Source organism: Panthera uncia (genome assembly GCF_023721935.1).
Source record: "Panthera uncia isolate 11264 chromosome D3 unlocalized genomic scaffold, Puncia_PCG_1.0 HiC_scaffold_8, whole genome shotgun sequence".
In the NCBI taxonomy this organism is placed as follows: Eukaryota; Metazoa; Chordata; class Mammalia; order Carnivora; family Felidae; genus Panthera; species Panthera uncia.
In genome coordinates, this window is record NW_026057586.1 from 12,171,075 (window position 1) to 12,189,370 (window position 18,296).

Sequence of the window (18,296 nt, forward strand, 5' to 3'; positions counted from 1 at the left end):
AATGCGTACCTATTATAAAAGGCCGGATTCTTTCCAGTTCCATTATCCTAATATTTATTTTCCACTTATTCTAATTCATAATCATAGGTTAATAAAACTATATAATAAACATAATAAAATATAATAATATAATACTATATAATAATATAAAAATAAATATAATGAAAATAATAACATCTGCCACCTGCCTTTTTGTTTCCTATTTCATGTTTGGAATCATCCTAAGTAGACATCAGTAATATGTAATTTTTAGGGCACACGAGGGGCTCAGTCAGTTAGGTGTCCGACTCTTGATTTCAGGTTGGGGCATGATGTCATGGCTTGTGAGTTCAAACCCTGCACTGTGATCTGCACTGCCAGTGTGGAGCCTGCTTGGGATTCTCATTCTCTCCTTCTCTCTGCCCTTCCCCCACTTGCACACGCTCTCTCTCTCTCTCTCTCTCTCTCTCTGTCCATCTTTCTCAAAAATAAATAAACTTTAAAAAAGTATATGTAATTTTCAAGATGATGCATATCCAGTAGATGCTGTTATGGAATGGAAGGTCTCACCTAACGTAAAAGGATGCACTTCATTCATGAAACAACATAAAGAAAGCTGAACTTTGTGTCCTGTGTAAATGTTACCAATAACTCTGTTAATTTAGCTGGTTATGAGAGTTTATGTGGTCACTGAAGAGATAGTTTGGGGGAAACCAAATAATTGCTACACTCTTCTATAAAAGAGGTAAATTCAGTTAAGATGTAATGTCTTTAAAAGGGGCTACAGAAATTACTGAAAATGTGATTTCAAAAATTAAAATGGAATCTCTATGGCTTCGATCTCTACTATCTTAAACTCACAAACGCCTTGATCATCTCTGGTAATTCAGTGCATCAATGATGACAGACTTGCAGACCTTACAGGTTTGTAGTTAGACTCTGGAGACTAAGGCAGGTGATTACAGCTGGGCTTTCCCTCTGCGGCCCAGAAGCAAAAAGTAAGGGCGATCCTAACCATCTTATACTTGTTTCTTGCTAAAACTCCGTAATATAAACATATTTACATCCTAGCTATACAGCCTTTCTAGGAACCAAGCAGATTACAATACTTTTCCAGGCAGATTTTTGGCAAACTGCTGCCAGGAGAAAGCCAGGAAGCAGAGTTTTTAATTCATTTCATGTCAATTCAACCTTGTTCTTTTGTGGAGAAGTTAATTTTACTCCAGTGTTATGTAAATCTGTCTTTAAAAGACTCCCTTGCACTGATATATTGCTTATTTTACACCTGAAAGTATAAATGAATCTAAGCTTACTATTGATAGTAAGGGAAAGAAATAATGCATTTTGTAATTAGTGACCTCTTTGCCACAACAATAAATCAAAACCTTTGCTGCCATTATTGTTTTTGTTATTGTTTCATTGGTTATTATTCAACCCATCTAAAGATATACTCCAAAGCACAAAGAAGGAAAGTGGTTCTTATCAGAGAAAACAAATTTGATGCTAATGTTTGCAAGGCTTTTCTTGTATGTGGGTTGGCACATAGGTAGGTAAGCAGATAGGGAAGTAGGTAGGTAATACCAGTATTATTTACTACCACTATTATTATTAACAGTATTCAGCTGCAATAAGCAAGAGAATGCCATCATCTGGGTCTCTCTGCACTGACATTATACTTTATGCTCAAGTTTCATAATATATGCTAATTTAATTCCCCTTTATCTTTCCCATCTACTGTGATTGTTTTTCTTTGACTTGAACCTAACTTACATATTGTCAGTTCATGAACGAAGAGTCCCACTGATTCATAAAAACTATTTTTAAATAATACAAGGTCTTGGTTTTAGAGACTTAGACACAAGTTAAAACTACACAGAGTAAAACGATTGAAAAGAAGAAATGAGAAATCTCTAAAGTGACAATGTTTTCACTACAATATGCAACTCAACAAATTAGAATTTAACTGATTAGAGATGAAAACAGTCAAGAGATATGAATTCTACATAGAAATTATTTCTAATTTTACTTTTTTTATTATCTTGTAACCAAGACCTATTTGTTAAAAATACTGTGACAAACATGACTTTGAGTTGTGAAACATAATTGATTGTAAAGCATATAGAGTTTTGCTAATTAGTGAAATTCAAAAGGATCTTTTGTGGTTGGTTCTCCAATTATTTAATTTTCTCCCTATTCTAATCTTCAATCCATTTCCGCATTCATCAAATCAGCAACTAGCATAATTAATAAGCAGAATAAACCATGGCAGATTATTGCTATAGAATGCAAAGGAAAAATGACAAGAAACGTGTTAATATGAGGCTACATCAGGGTTTAATAGGGACATGTAACATCATGGTGTTATTGAATCACTTTTAGCTGTACTAAATATTCCAATTATACACAAGCCATAATGACCTATCTAGGCGTTGGACAATGGCCAAATGCATCAAATCTGCAAAGCCCAGGAAGACCATGTTATCAGGGTTAAGCTGGAGATCAGAACGTTTGTACAAGAAGTCATTCTTCTTGGCAGTGCAGAAGGGCATTAATCCATTAAACTAGAATGTGTATTAATGACCCCCTATGTGAAAATTTAGAAACTCCTGGAGAATAACCACTGGTTTATGTCATTCTTGCATTTAGAAAACAAAGCTATGCACTTCCCAAGCACTGTGACTGTGCTCTATAGAACTGATTTTCAGCCTGTAGCACGCAGAGCATATCATAATGTATTGGTGAGTAAATGTTTGTGAAATCATTCTAGACACTAACAAGGGAAAGAAAATTCTAGACACTAATAAGGGAAAGAACTTCAAAACTAGGAAGTCAGTGTGGGGGGAAGAGTATGAGATAAATGATAGGGAGCAATGATATGATTCCTAAACAGAGGTAACTGGTACCAAGGACATCTAGATTCAAAAGGAAGGGACACAGGAATGTCAAATAGACTAGAAGTCATGCATACAAGGATCTAGTCCTTAGCAGGCTGGTTTCTAAGTGCTCAACCGCGAGGAAATAAATTACTATTAAAACCTACCCATCCCATAGAATTTACATCTATGTGACCAGATTAGGTACTTCAAGACAGAATGCAGAAACAAAACTGCTGTCACTTGTTATCAACACATGTCCTAGCAATGATGATGCCGAGTTTTGTATCTAGCCACCATCAGAGCTGTGTGCACTTTAAGGTGAACACACGATGCGCACGAATTCTCTCATCGTTGTCCACGAATGATGCAGAAATGTTATTGTTCTTTTCTCTCTGAACTCTTACTAGATGACCCATATTTATAGGATGGCTTGTCAGGGTTGTTAGACTGGTCTGGGGCCATGCAGTGGAGAGCTAACTCTCCAGGTAGGTTCTGCTAGCTAACTTCACAGCAGAGGACAAAACAGACGAGATCATTCTGTGACAAGGTCTTCTATAAGCGTGAAACTCCAAAAGACCTGCTTTATTTAGAAAAGAAAAGAAAAAAAAATAAAAAAAAACACCTGGGGATAACGCTAAGAAAGTCTTATGGGGCATTGTGTTTAAAATGCTCAAAAACATAAGGAGATCTAGAATTCAAGACCTCAGAAATCCATGAGTGTAAGATCCCTGAACAGAGCACCATGTTTCCAATAACAGAATTCAAAATGTCCATCCTTCGCAAGAGTGTCTGTCTCTGTAACAGCAGGATAGCTAAAAGTATCCATGAGCCAATTAGTTCCCTGCATTGTCGATTTGCTCTGCATTGCTATTTCAACAGCTCATTACTACGTTGATGAGTACAGCTTCAGAAGCAGGCATTTGTACAATTGGTGATGGTTCGACCTCTCCAGAAGTGAGCACCTAATTACTTCTTCATGTGGAGGACTAATTTAAAGGCTATTGCTCTTTCTCTAAGTTGGATGTAAAACTTCGTATTGATTCACCTGGATTCAGTAACAACAGGGGTTGTCAGTCTTAATGACTGGATTCTTTTGTTGTCAAAATATGTCTGTAATATTAAATTCTGACTGATCTCTCCATAGCAGTATTTTATAAACAAGAAACCTGATATTTGGTCATTCAGCCTCAGAAATGAAAATATAATTTTTAGTGTCTGATGCGTACCAGTCATGAAATAAATATTTTTTAATGAAGTGGCGAAAGCAAAGTTAAAGCCAGAAAAAGTCAAGCAATAGAAACAGTTATTGAGTGTATTAGGAAATGTGATTCAAAATATCAAAGGTGTCCATAAATTAAAAAATGAAAACTAAAATGGCTAATTTAAGTAATAGTTTTGATATTTCCATTGGCCTAGATTTTTCAAACTCAAAATGTTGCTTTCATAAATATTTTTTGTTGTCGCTTTTTCTTTCGTTCATTTTGAATTCTGCTTATTCTTTACTCTTGGCTTAATTTATCTCTAAACCCAAGTCTATGACAATGTAAACAGGTGTCGTCTTTCTACCACTGTTCATAGAAACAATAAAGTATTCAGTCAGTGAACTACTGGGGTGCCTGGGTGGCTCAATCGGTAAGCAGCTGACTCTTGATTTGGGCTCAGGTAGTGATCTCAGGCTTTATGAGACAGAGCCCTACATCGGGCTCTGTGCACTGATAGTGCACAGCCTGCTTGGAATTCTCTCTCCCTCTCTCTCTCTGGTCCTCAACCCCCCCCCCCCCAAATAAATAAATAAAGTTAAAAAAAAATAATTCAGCGAACTACTTATCAATGAATATGATGTCCTTCTTGGAAATTCTTTGTAATAAACTCAACAACAATAAAATCAGTACCTCTATGAAATATTGGCACTACTGTGTACATTTGTAGCATTAGTCACAACAGCCAAGATAGGGAAACAACCCAGCTGTCCTTCTGCAGATGAATAAAGAAGAGGTATGGCATATAATATGATATTATACACAACAGAATATTATTCGGCCATGAGAAAGAAGGAAATCTTGCCATTTGATATAGTATGGATGAACCCAGAGGACATTATGCTATGTGAAATAAACCAGACAGAAAAAGGTAAACACTGTATCATCTCACTTATACGTGGCATTTAAAGAAAAAAGAATGTCAAACGCCTAGAAGCAGAGTAGAACAGTGGTTAACAGGGGCTCGGGGAGAAGGGAATAGGAAGATATTGGCCAAAGGGCACCAACACACGGTTATGTAGGATGGATAAGTCTAAAGATCTAATGTACAGGTATGATGACTATTGTTAATACTGGATTGAATACAGGGAATATGCTTAAAGAATAGGCTTTAGAAGCACTCATCACAAAAAGAAAAGGTAACTTTGTGAGGAGATGATACGTTATAACTTGAGTATAGTAATCATTTCGCTATGTATATCATATCATATCTTATGCCTTAAATAAATATAATTTTTATTACAAGTCTATATAAAAGTCTACTAGAGTATCTGAAAATTTGGACAATGTTTTTCAGGGAATTTGTTGATTTTATGCAAGTTGTCAAATGTATCATGATAAAGGTATTTGGAAAAAAATAAAGTTCAAATGCTTTCATTAAATGAAATTTCATTTTTTCATTATTGGAATTATTAGTATCATTAATAACCTAAAAGTGCTTTCTAAATCAATATTCAATCTTCCTCACTTGCTTTTTTTGGTGTTTCAAATGATCCGTGCAGAAGAGGACACTCGCTGACCCTTAGTTTACCCCAAAGCCACAGGCTTTCAAGGAATCAAGTCAGATTGCAGATTCCGAGTCAGTGGCCTTGAAACAGCTCTTGCTCCTCTTATCGCCTGACACATCCATCAGGCCCTACGCGTGATTGATGGCGCCGTTTCTGGGGCTTTGGAAGTGATCACCAGAATGAAGGATTTTTTCGTCTGCATTAAAGCACAAAGTCATTTTAAAGACCAATTTTAGGCAGGTGAGCAGTAGCTGTCATCAACAAGGGAAATTTCACAGCCACGTGAGAAGTATGAAAAGAGTAAGTTTTCAGGTGACTTCCTAACACCTTTCCTTTATTGGGAGTTCATGGCGCATGTATTCATATACTTTAAATTAAAGTGTCTTTTGATAATGACAGCTGTGTGTGTGTGTGTGTGTGTGTGTGTGTGTGATGCTTGCCAGATTTTTTTGTTTCCCTGTGGAAGTACTGTATAGTTTCTTGAGTAAGAAAACTTTGACAAAGCCTTGAGTTTTGCACCGGTGTGCAGGATTTTAATAGGATCTTTCTTCTTTCATTGGCCTCAGAAGTCAGATCTCTACATCTGTCTCCTCCAAAATAAAACAAGGGGGTTTGCACAGTGGACGTCAGCAGGCACAAAGTGTTCCGTCTTGCAGATCCCTCTTAGAAAAGCAACAATGTAGATGAAGCAGAGCAGTATTCAGCTGCATGCCTCCCAACGCCTCTGCCAGAACCTCGAGCTAATAAACATTGCTGTTTTCACTTTTCTCTTGGCCTCGACACTTTTTCACTGTTTCTAATTGCTTTGTTCTTGGTTTTCTCTGTTTCCATTCAAAAGCACTCATTATGAAAACCAACTTATGTCCCTCATCATTTTGCCTACTAAAGCAAAAAGAGTACACCTAATCTTGTTTCAAGTTTTAAGAAGTCTTACAGGGTATACCGAAATAACTAAGCAACCGCTTCTCTGTAAAAGTACAAAGAACAAAGAATAGAAGGAAATAGACTCCCTGCACTGAATCATCAAGTGACAGCATATAAAACACTTTAAATATATTGAAGTGATCCATTAGTCAAACAGACATGGGCTTGGATTGTAGGTCACATCACTCATTTTGACGTCTCAAAGCAAGTTGGTTTACTTATCTCATTCTCAGACTTGCCTCCTTAAAATGTGGAAGTAAAGCCGACTTAACACAATTGTGAAGATTAAGTGGCATAATGTATGTGAAATACCTCCTAAATGGATTGGACCACAGTAGGTGTGCAATGATTGCTTCAATTTTAATTCCTCCTGTAAGTATTCAAACAAAAGAAAAGTTGTCCCTATTGGTCCTTTAACACCAAGTCAACCTGTTTCACAGGCCTTATTTATAGTATATCATCATAAAAATATTTTTAAGTAGGTAAAAATAGCCATAAATTACTATAAATATTGTTGGATCACACTCATTTTTATACCTGGGGTAGTCTATTTCATGCAGGGTAAGGTAAGTGTCTATGAAATTTTCTCTCTCTCTCTCTCTCTCTCTCTCTCTCTCTCTCTCTCACACACACACACACACACACACACACACACACACGTGCTCCTTAAAATTAAATGACATATGTATATCAGTAAAAAACGTATGTACACTTATTCAAGGGCTGCCATAATGTGATATTTAAATGTAGCCTGATTTAAATTTGATGCAAACTCTAGAAAGAACCAGTCAATGGGGAAAATACATATTTATACAATGAAAATGGAAGCACAAGGCTAACTATGTGAACTCTAAAATTGGGTTTCACAATTCTTCGTTTTCGGAGTTTAAATTCAGTTCTGGACAACACTCTAGTTATCACTACAGGTATGCATGCTGAAATGGTCAGAAGCTCGTGATGCATTCTGAACTGGTAAAGCAACGCAATAATCACATCTCCGAGTGTAAACAAATGGACAGCATGGGTTAAAGTCTTCGCTGAAATGTTTACCTAAATTATTTGATATTCTTTCTGTACATACCACAGATAACACTGCAGGTGAAAATTCCTCTTTCTTTCTATATTTATACAGAAAAGAAACATAAAAATAAAATGGCCACAGAGAAATTACATCTTCCATTACTGAATTATTGGGCAATCAAGGTCATAACTATAGACTTGTCCATTCTAAAAGATTGTCTGACTTGAAATTGACTCTTCCCTCTCATAGGTGTTTAATTGGAAATTGGCACAAATGTATAGCTTAAAAAACTGCTATATATCTTACAAAGTCAATATTTTAAGTATAATGTGAGAAATGTTCGTACAGTTGTGCCAGAATCAGATGCGTCTACTATTAACAATAGGGTCACATCTCCTATGGAGATGTGTTTTTTTTTTCCATTTGAATTAAAAGTTGCAGACAGGGATAATCTAATTCGATGCTTGAAGGAGACTAAAGCATTCACTTGAGCTTGTTCATTTATGTCTGACAGGATTCAACTGTAGTTCCAGAATTTTGAAGAGATACTATAATAATGTATGAAAACTGGTTAAGAAAGAAATAACCATGCTTTCCATGTTATCATGCATTCTGAAAAAAATGTTTCAGATATGAGAATATAAAAATCATCACAAATAAACAAGGAAGTCCACACAAATAATGATTCTCCTTTATACATAATCTATAACTCCTCCAGAAATTGTAGAAAATAACAATTTACTGTTATAAACTAAAGAAAAATAATTGCATACATTAAAATCTTGTAGTTCACTTCAGTAAAACAGGGTGGTCTGGAACTCTGGGCACTGAATTACAAATCTAAATTTGCCACAAATTCTTTCAAACTGAATATGGTAGAAGAAACTAGTCCATGTTTTAGGACTTTACTTTTTGTATCTATAAAAGGCAGTTGAACAAATGCTTAGGGTACATTTCAATCTTGTAATGATGACATTACAAAGTTATATAGTTTAGTAATTCAATAATGAGATGAAGACAATGCACATTGGCCTACCATAGCATGCAAAACTCACAATTTTATTTATAAGTTCTTGAATATAAACTTAATACTTTCTTATAAGTTTTAAAAGTTAATGATTGACTGATACTTTTTTTTTAAGTAGAGGCATTTTGCTCCATAATTCTCACAGCTACTAGAACAGTAACAATTGGACTATTCTTAAATCAGTTAGATGAAATTTATACCACTCTTCCTTTATCTTGGTCCTGAGAATCCATCTTTGGCCTGGGAAATCCCTACTCTATTATAAAGATCTACCAAAGCAGTATTCAAATAAATCTGATTTTAAGGCCCACATTATTTCCATTTACTGTAATGTTTCCAATTTCTAAATTCAAGTGGACTTCATGCCTATCTAGAAATTCTTAGAATGCCAACTTGATTCCATTCCATTTTGCTTTCTTAGGAACTGGTTTCATCAACCATTTTCATGCATTTTCTTTCTTTTAAGATTTCCACTTAGCAAATAGCACAGTGCTAAATGCATGCTAGAAGCTCAATAATTAATTGTAGAATTTATTAGGAAAAAAACCCACATTATTAGTTCCCATTGTCTATTCTGCATTTTAAAAGGCAATAATCATTTTTTAAAAACACGTATCTCATTAACACCAAAAACTCGCCTGAAGAGTAGTCTCTGCTTAGCAGTTCTTTCTTCCAAAATCCTAATTGCTTAATCTCTGACAATCTAGGACTCTGTTGCGACCATTCAAATAAGTCTTTTAATACGCTACATTAACTTTCAAATGCTCAAATGATGGATATTTTCCTCAGGTCTCATTTTTCTGACTATTCTACAAAAATTGTCTTAGTAAATATGCCTTCCTTGTTAGAGTGCTTTCATAACATAGGCTATTGTAACATACGAATCTCTTCTAAGATATAAACATAATTCTCTCCTTTCTCTGAGTTATTGCTCAATTCTTATTTGTTTATAGTTGAGTGTCTCTCTCCCAATTCTGCTGTCATCCCCAAGATTTCTCATGGATGTGGTCTTGCTTTCAAACATCAACCAGAAAGAAGAGTATCTGCTCATCATGCTACAGTCTTAAGGCTCATCCTCTCATAATCCTTTCGTGACCAGTTTGAACATCTTTAGATCACCCACACTTCTTCTCCATTGTTCCCAAAGCTCAAGCACTCTGATGGGGCAGCAGGTCTGTGGGGACCTCATGAACCTCTTTGTCCTTAGATTAAATTTGGATCCAGATCCTTTTAGGTTGTGATTCCTTTGAAAACACAAGATCACATTGTTTTTTCTCTAGCTGTTCTCCATCAGGAATATGCCAAATTCCCAGAGAGTTTTCAATACTACTGGATCACAAAAGAAAGGGGCAATATATATAAAGTGCTTGGATGGCTCAGTCAGTTAAGCAGCCAACTCTTGATTTCAGCTCAGTTCATGATCTCACCATTTGGGAGTTCAAGCCCCATGTTGGGCTCTGAGCTGACAGTACAGAGCCTGCTTGGGATTCTCTCTCTCCCTCTCTCTCTGCCCCTCCCCCACCCTCTCTCTCAAAATAAATACACTTAAAAATATAAAAGGGCAATATCGATCCCATATCTTTCAGAAGACTCCTTGACTTCTATGTAGATTTCTACCCTTCATTTCTTCAACCAATTTCCCCCAAGGTATGTTGATGTGAGGAAAGGAAACCTCGCTAGAGCAACAAAAATCCAGTTTAATGAGTGATTACTGAAACTGTATTTAAGAACGTAAAAGGAACTATACACTGAGAAGTCATTAGGGTTTTCTGGATTTAGTCCTACTTCTAATCACCAAGCAGAAAGAAGTATCTCCTCACCCTACTGAACTCATGATGTCTTCTTAGTCCAACCTGATGCCCTAAGGTGATATTCTGTAATAATCCAGACATAAAAGAAGCAGGAGGTAAAGTAGGGTGAAGATAGACATATAGATTATATATGCAAAATAGAGAGATGATACATATATGTAGGCACATACATATATATAGAGACATTGATTAGATAGATAGATATAGATATAGATATATAATATATACCATGCTGCATGACCGTCTCTCAATTTTCCTTCTTCTTTCACTTTTGAATACTCCATGGTCTTCTTTCCTGATGTATTTGCCAATATTCTATTATTTGTACATTTCTATCATATTCTTTCTACAGACAATCCCATTCACTTTTCCCCAAACCGTATGTATATAGAAGACTCCAAAATATTTATTTCTAATTTCCATCTGGCTCTTGAGTTACATCTCTTCATATTCTTCCTAGAAAATTATAATTAGACTTTCTGGTACCACCAATCCAGTGTATTCCAAAACAAAGTTACTATGCCTTCACTTGTCGGAGCAAAGTACACAAAATCAGCTTAAAGGGACAATATGAGTGAATAAGTTCCCAAGTCTGCAAGACTAGAATGCTATCTCATCAAATGGATTAACATAGCTACACAAAGAATGCTCCACTGAAAGGGAGGAGAATAATCACCCATAAATGAGAAAGGTTAATGGCTGATAAAAGTTTGGCAATATAATTAAAAGTGTCCAAGGTGTTAATGATCAGCGTATCTTTTTTAGTGGAAATGGCAAGCTTAGGTTATTTCAGTGCAGTAGCATTTACACATTTTAAACCTAGATGTTTCTACCTTACTTTGTTTTGTTTTCACGTTCACCAACTAGTCTCCTAATTATAATTTATTTTCCCATGCTCTGCGCCTATGGCGGGGAGAGAACACTACTCAGAGGATTGTTATTTGGTCTCCCTTGTGGTTAAATTTCTCCTTCTTAATTAAATTTTTGGCATTCTGATTTCATAGATCAGTCTTTTGAGATTGGTTAATTCAAATCTATTATTAAGAGATGGTTCCAGTTTCTGCTTAATGACAAAATTCAATCCCTAACCATCAAGATTGAGTGCCAACATGAACCATGGAAAATTCACTAAGATAGCATTTCTTAAAATGTATTCTGTGGAATGCCAGGTGCAAAAAAAAAAAAAAAAAAAAAAGGTTTAAAAGGTACTGTCTACTACTGTAGATTATGTCTACTTTTCAAATATCCCCAAGTACAGTAGCCTATTTTTTTAATGTCTTGCTAAAGACATCTAACATTATTTAAGCCACTGTTTCCCAAATTTATTGTTATTGAGGATGTGTGTTTTTTTTCTTTTTCTTATTGTCCCTGGTTTTTACAGCGTTTGTTGTTGTTGTTGTTGTTGTTGTTGTTGTTGTTGTTGTTTTGGTTTTTTTTGAGAGAGGGAGGGAGATCATGTTGGTATTACTCTTGTGTATGTATCAGAGGGACAAGACTTACGCCTTTTAGGTCTCACAGCTAGCTATCTTTGTTGACCTCACAGGGTGTAATTACCTTAAAAACACAGGGACTATAGGGGTGCCTGCATGGCTCAATCGTTTAAGCATCCAACTCTTGATTTCGGCTCAGGTCATGATATCACAATTCCTGAGATGTACCCTACATCAGGTTCCCTGCTGTCAGCGCAGACCCCGCTTGGGATCCTCTATCCCCCTCTCTCTGACCCTCCCTCACTCATGCTGTCTCTCTCAAAAATAAATAAAACATTTTAAAAAAGAAATAGGGAGGTTGTTTTATTTACCATATATTTTATAGTTGACATTTTCTTCCCAACACAGTTTTCGAAGCAAAATTTCTCAATATCTAGAAACAAGGTCAAGTGCTCCAATTATACCATAATATTGGCTCAAAAAATACAGAAAGCCATTGTAGATCAACAGATCCATCTTGCTCTTCCAAAGTATAAAATTTTAGGTAAAAGATATATCATTGATTTTGTAATTAGTTGCTCAGTGATTCTTACTTTAGCATGTATTGCACTTTTCATAAGTTAATTCTGGTTTTCTCTAAATTAATGTAATGGAGTTATGGAACTTTTCATTTCTAGGTCAGGCCACAGGGGTGGTAACAAGTGATAACAAGAAGAAATGTGTTCCTGTCTTGAACATAATTACTTTAAAAAAAAACAAAAACACAAGCACAATTTCTACCTTTAATTCTTTAACCTTAAATATAAAGCAGGAAAATGGTTTTCACCATTTGTTGTCACAACAAAATAACAAAATATTACATGAACAATTATCCAATTCTGTTTTATAGACAATGTCTGATAAATCTTTTGAAATATAATTACATACCGTTTTAATTTTAAGAAGATTGCAAAGAATGGGAATCCCTTTAGATTTGAGATGTTATTAATCTTTAAGACTTACTTATCAAGTGCCTTTAAATTCTGCCCAGCCCTCAGTGATTCCATCTTAGTAACTTTTACTAAATACCTCCTGTGGGTAAGGGTTACTCAGAACTTGGCTAAAATAAATCCAAGCAATGCAGAATTCTATTGTGTAGCTTATACATTATGCAGGTCGTTTGCCTCCTATTGACTGCTAACCACAATGAACAGAAACACAAGGGGAAAAAACAGATAGTCAAGTCGTATATTTGACAAGGTCTTAAAGCTTCAAAAGAGAATTTTGAAAAAGTGGTTTGAGCTCTCAATTTAAGTTGTCTTCTACATTTTCTGGCCCTGACGCTACTTAAATATTGGAAACAGAATGTATTGAATACCTAATATACTCAATAGGGATAGATAGGGATTGCAAGTTATGATAAATGGTATCAAAGAAATTGTTTCATAATAAAACAAAAATCCTAGCTTCAGGAATTTACAATCTGTCTATGAAAATTGACACAGTAATAAGAAGATATAAACAGTTATGGAGACAACATACCCACAGGGATAGATACACATCCTCAAACACCACATTATTTCCTTTGTTAGACAAGTGAGTGAAAATGAAGCAAAAAAAAAAAAAAAAAAAAGGAAGAAGAACATTGTGTTCATGGCCACAACAAAAGCAAAATCAGGAAGCTGAACATATTACATAATGAAAAGGGTATAGCTATTCAACTTGGTGTTTTGTATTTTCAAAACAATGCAGACAAGCTATTTAGGGTAAATTTGGTTAAACTGATTCATAGAGTATAACATATTGCTAAATTTAATTCTACATTTAAAGCAGAAATTCAGAGAATGAAAAACAAACTAAGAAACAGTTTCTAAATGGATGTGTATGTTAAAGGAATCTGTTCTGAAATCTAAGATTTCACTCTTAGTGTTCTTCAAATATTCATGTATTTATTCTGTTTAAATAATTATTAATGTTACTAATATATACATATATTTTCCATCACTGTGATATTATAGAAGTATTACTACAAGTTGTCATTTAAATACTTTTGCCCCAATATGTCAACGAAACAGGAATTAGATGGTTTATTTGTAGATCTTAGTTCAAATAACATTTATACTCCTCAGAACCAGAAAGTTTTTTTTTTTTTTTCTTTCAGTAACCATGGAATATGTAATGAACCAACATTATGTTTCCTCATTCTGGCTACTGCTCAATTGTTTTTTAAAATAACTTAAATATACATTGCAAATTACTTTAAATTAATCCACATGTGCCTATGTGTTATGTATTTATATCTGTATTGATCGGGCATTCAACAGAAATTTATGGAATCAATGATACTAACTGATTCAATTCTTTTATTTTAAATACAATATATTATTTTAAATATAACAAATTGGATATTTCTTTTCTGGACTTAGGTTTTCTCTCCACATTTGAAAAATGAAACTTCCTTTCCTCATTGGAATTATTTTGCAGAGAATGATATTCTATTGAGAATTAACATGACTCAAATACATCTAGTTAACATTAATATTAGCAAACTAGCAATTAAGATTCCGTATATAATGTCCCATTTGTTAAAAGAGTTGAAATATCTAAGATGTTGAAATGAAATTCCAAGTATTGATTGCTCTTTACTTACTTTAATTGTTAGCACGGAGTAGTTTAAGTAGTTTGGAGTTTTTTCTTTCTTTTTTTTTTAAGTTTTATTGACAGTCCACATCCTAGAAGGAACTTTAAAACTCCAACATCTATAGCACAGAAACTTACTAGCATGCTAGAAATGGAATTATATATCAAATACAATGCTTTTAATATTAAGAGTAGTGTTTTCTGTCTGTCTTGCATTGGGATACATATGTTTACTGTCAGTATCATGCCTATAAAGTTAGGAGAATTACTAAGCTTATTGCAAATTGATTGAATATGGCTAAACGTTGGTTTACAGAGTTTTTAAAAACTAGACTTGAATTTTGAGATCCTCTAAACTCCACTTCAAAATACACACACACACACACACACACACACACACACACACACACACAAGTTTTGTGAATTCTAAACATAACATACATTTCTTGCAATATATACTTATATAGACTTAAGATGATACACTTCAGATGAAGGATTCCCCTGCTATTTGTTTTCTTTAAGTTTGCATTACTTGGTTAATACTGGCCTTATCAAATCAGCTGCTTGACTATCTTTTCACTCAATTACCCACCCCCTTCAGATTAACCCCATGAACTATATCACTTTCTCTAATACTTTTTACTAAATGGAGGCTGGGGGAAAAAAATCTCATGTGCAAATGTATAACACGTTTTGGAGTGATTTTCCATTTGTGTATTCACGCTATTTTTGTTTGCTTTTGGCTTTCTAGATTTTCATGGGATAGCTATTCAGTAGGACACTGGTTAAATACTTACTAGGGCATAACAAAACAATAAGTTTCATATTCCCCACTACTGTCTATAATTATGTAGTATCTGCCCAGAATGTAGTTTTCAAATGATAAGATCAAGTTCCAGTTCAATAAGAAAGACTGTTGTGTCCTTAATGAGTATAAGATCATGGCATAAATACACTTGATGTAAGATATCATTCATTATTTTAGATACTTCTTAGTGTTGGACATACCCAAAGCACAGGGAAAAATCCTAGAAAGTTGAAGTATAAATTGTAACAATTCTTGACCTCAGAGCTAAAGAGTTTAAACTTCTAGTTGTAATTGTACCTTTTAAAATATAAATTGTAATCGATTTTTCTAAATGTGATAAATTTAAAACAGGCAAGAAAAATTTTAGTAATGTTTTCACTTTTTAACAAAAATTTTAAAAAGTTTTATAGTGTAATATTTTTTAATTACATCATCAAAACTACAGGCACTATTCTATTTATGAATCTGGAAATTAGGAGGGGAAATAACCACTTGAAAATTGCTATATAAAGTACATCGGTGAAACAGAAATACCAGCCAATTTCCCAGGAAAACTTGCACTCTGTAAAGTGTTTATGCACTGGATGAATTTACTTCCTTGTATGTATTTCCTGCTCCTGAGAGGAAAAAAGACAGATTTTGCCCAGCCAAATCCTAAAAATTGTGGAGAGCTCTCTGCATCAGCCCATATCATATTTCACTGAAAGCTATTGGCCTTTTTTATAAGCACACTAAAAGAGGGACAGATTAAGGATAGCTTTTATGGGATTTATGAGTTTGGTTCATTCATTTTTGTATGTGCAGAATGGTAAGAGAGAGCATGGCAGTGAAAGAAGGAGAAGAAAGCTAAGAAGATTTACTGGCTTCTGTTCTATCTAAATTCCCCAAACCCCAACTTCAAGAATAGCATAGCTCTGGGTCCTGCTTATTTAAATAAATAAATAAATAAATAAATAAATAAATAAATAGGCGAGTACAGTTTAAACCATGTAGTTTCAAAACTAGTTTTCCTATAGGCTGTGGCAGCTAGCTTCATGAAGGGCCATCTCGGTATTATCTCATTTCCTTGCGCTGCGATGAGAAGCCTGGCCTTTTTCATTCTGAGACTAGGGTCTAGCCCACGTTCGACCACGTAAACTGCGTTGCCCAAGGCCAGTTTCACTCTTCTCTGAACCTCATTGTATCAAATTAGATACTAATATAGGATAATATTAATAGAGCTTAGTCCACAGGTGGTTGTGACTAGCTAAAATGGTCTTGTAGAATCCACAGCACAACTTGTGACTCAGAAGAGGCTCTCATTACATTCAGTTACCATCTTATCACGAAAAAGCAGTCTTACCCCCTCTTTTGCAACACTCATATTCAATCTTTCACCTTTGCTATGAATTTCCATCGTTAAGGCCTGCATGGAAGTAGGGGTTTCAGCTCCATTGCCACCGGGAGGCTGGGTGAGAGGCAGTCAGCGAAAGTGTGCTTACTTTTGAAAGTCCAGGGATCACAGCGATCGATTCCTAGCTCAGTTAAGTGGGACTGCATAATTGGAGCTCTTCAATAAAGCCACACACCTTCATGGGCAGCTTTCATCAAACAAAAATCAAAACAAGATTCTATGATCGTGAGAGCCCTCTTACTGTGAATGTGGCCACTGAAGTCCCATTTCCTCTCTGTCTCGGTAGATCCTAGAATACTGAGTTCAGCCAATAAGCTTTGTCAAATTACAAAACGACTTTTTAAAATTTGGATAAAACATCTTTTGTAGGCTTTAATTTTTTATATTCTTTCTCTAACTTTTCAACATACATTGCATTGTCTATTTAACAACACCCACTCTTAAAGTCATTTCTATGAGACAAAACATAATTGTTCAAACACTACAAGGTTATATGAGTATTCAAGACAATCTCAGACTTATCATAAAGGCATCTAGCAACTGCAAATAGTATGCTTCCCAATGTTGGAGAAGCATAACTGAGAAAACATTCATTTCTCTATGGTTATGTATCACTTTTTATTATTTAACTCCAGTGTAATCTTATCAGTTTATAGCTCACTTACATAAAATGGCACATGACCATATGTAAAGACATCTACATCATGTAAGTTATTATGATATGGCACTCAAGCAACAAATAATCAGAACCATATTATTAAGAATTATGAAAGGCTCACTGTACCAGGATGATGGTTTAAACAATTAAGTGCTCTCTCTCAGTATTTATGGCTTCCATATTTCAGTTAACATACAATGAGGCACATGCATATAATCCTTCCAAATGTGCAGAAAGGTATAGAGTCTCATTATACTGTGTGCACATCAACTCACATTGGCTAAGAGATAGGAAAAATCAAATGATAAGCTCTTCACATACTTCATGTGCACAAACACCTTAGGGAGACAGGCAAAAATGTCTGAAATTTCTAAAGCCTTAAACATGATCGTTAGTGTTCATCTTTTTGGAAATACTTTTTTAAACAACTGACCGAGAAATAAGATCACTTAGCAGTTTTACATGTGGGAAATAAAAACAAGAACATAATATGAGGGTAACTGTCGTAAGGAAAGCAGAATTTCTTTGTTATGAAAACATTTTGTCATTCAGTCGGTGGTTATTGAATTACAATTTACTATGTACTAAAATTCTGTAGAGGATGCCGTAGGGTGTGCGAATACAACTACACATTCAAATTAGAAGCTCCAAAATATTAAATCAAAGCATGTTTTCATTCAACAACTCTACTGCCCAAGTACCAAATGCCAGATTCTGTCCTAGGTGATACAAATAATAGGATGAAAATTAACCATAAACATCTGCCCTCCCGAGCTTACAAGAGGAGAAATAGATACAAATGAAATCATGACTCAAATTTATAATTATAAGCGTGATACATGTCATGGCATAAAAGTGGAAGGCCATTATGAACACATGAAAAAGTAGAACCCGATTTTGTCTGAACAGTCAGGAGAGACCTGACTAAGATAGCAATGTTTGAGCTGAGATGAGGAGGGAGAGAGAATGTAACTGAGAGAAAA